The sequence below is a fragment of the Centruroides sculpturatus genome, unplaced genomic scaffold (assembly GCF_000671375.1).
Source record: "Centruroides sculpturatus isolate CEXI.00-Female unplaced genomic scaffold, Cexi_2.0 scaffold2085, whole genome shotgun sequence".
Classification (NCBI taxonomy): Eukaryota; Metazoa; Arthropoda; class Arachnida; order Scorpiones; family Buthidae; genus Centruroides; species Centruroides sculpturatus.
This window is the reverse complement of record NW_019386315.1, coordinates 1-1,769: the sequence shown is the minus strand read 5'-3', so window position 1 is coordinate 1,769 and position 1,769 is coordinate 1.

Sequence of the window (1,769 nt, the reverse complement as noted above, 5' to 3'; positions counted from 1 at the left end):
TGGCTACTTTAATATTATTTTTACGTGTTTTAGCTGGCAACACTCATTCGACCATGAAAGGGAGCCAGTATTTAAACGAAGCTTAATTTTCTAATTTTTAACGATACAATAGCGACGATTATTATTTTAAAAAATTTTTGTTAGGCTTAACATCGATGAAAATTCAACGCGAAGTAGGTTAATAGCAATATACTAATATACTAATATACTAATTACATGGGATATAATAATATACTACACTAATAATGGATTTTTTCATACTTTTCGGTTATCCGCCCTTTTAATTATCCGACCAACCCCAGTCCCCAATTAGGTCGGATAATCGAGGTTCTACTGTACATAAATAACTACAAACTTGAAAAAATATATATCTCTAAATATATTCTTCTTCTCTTCTAATTGTTTGCTATTTGTTTTCTTTGATTATCAAGACAGCAAATAATGAGATTGATAAACTTTAGACTATATAATCTTTTTAAATGATGCCTTTTATTTCCATATAATTATCTTAGATTAACTTAGATTGTGTTAATAAATAAAACTTTTATTTCAAGTGAAAAATAGTTTACATTAAATTTTCATGGGCTTTATTTGATTACACAAGATCATATTAAACATAAGGCACTGAAAAATTTATATAATTCTTGATTTTTTAAAAATTCATTAAAATACTAAAGAAACTACTGTTTACCGGCATTAAAACACTTTTTATTAACTGTTCACAAGCACTTTCAATATTTTTACCAGTCATTTTCAGGCAAAGAAAAGTTTAAATATTTCATTTATATTATTATTTATCTGTATTTTTCATGAACATGCAAATATATCTTCAACTATTTAAGAAACAGTATGGATTATGCAAAGAAAAATATTAATGTGAAAGAAAATTATTCCCAAATAGCATACATAAATCAAGTAACATATTTAATATGCATGAAAAATATGCATGTTCAAATATTTAAATATTTTGTGAACCAAGGAATTTCATGAGAGGAATTTTTTAATTTTGCTGTTAGAAGAATGATTAATTTTTAAATTCTTTTTAGTTTTTTAATACAAAATCAACACTTGTTTTCCAATATTATATAAAATTAAAATATTTCTACTGTCTTTTTATGAATTGTTACAATTATTTAATAGATAATAAAATTTAAAGTATAAATTTCTTTGATATTAATTGTGATTTTTTTTTGTTTGTCAATCACATAACCTAAATTTCATGTCTTTTGTTAAAACTGAAAATATAATAATTATTAATTTTTCTTTATAAATTTTTTATTCCGTCATTTTAACTAGCATATATGTAAAATATTAATGATAAATAATGTTTTAGTAAAACAGCAGAAAGATTCAATGCTTTGAATCAGTGTTAAAAATTCAGACAAAACAAATTAAAAAAAAGATTTAATTCAAGTTTTATTTGCAGAATTGTAAAAGTACATGAATTAGGGCTTTTATTATTTTTTTGCTTCTTTGGCCTGAGTTTTTAATGTGCAGTTTAAAGTATTAAAGTTATATTTAACTAGCTGCATGTACTGTACCTAGCATTGCTCGGGCTTTTGAGGGGCTGGAGATTGTTGAGGTGGAGTTTGGAGAAAGTGATAAAAACAATGGTCTTAGTAACTAAATGTACATTTATTGACCTGTGTTTATACAATAATTAAAACTGCAAAATGCAAAAAATTGCTTGGGCTTAAGTTAAGAGGGAAAGAGCTTTAGGGGAGGTTGGACTTTTATACAGTATAGATAGATGATTGTAGTGTATATCT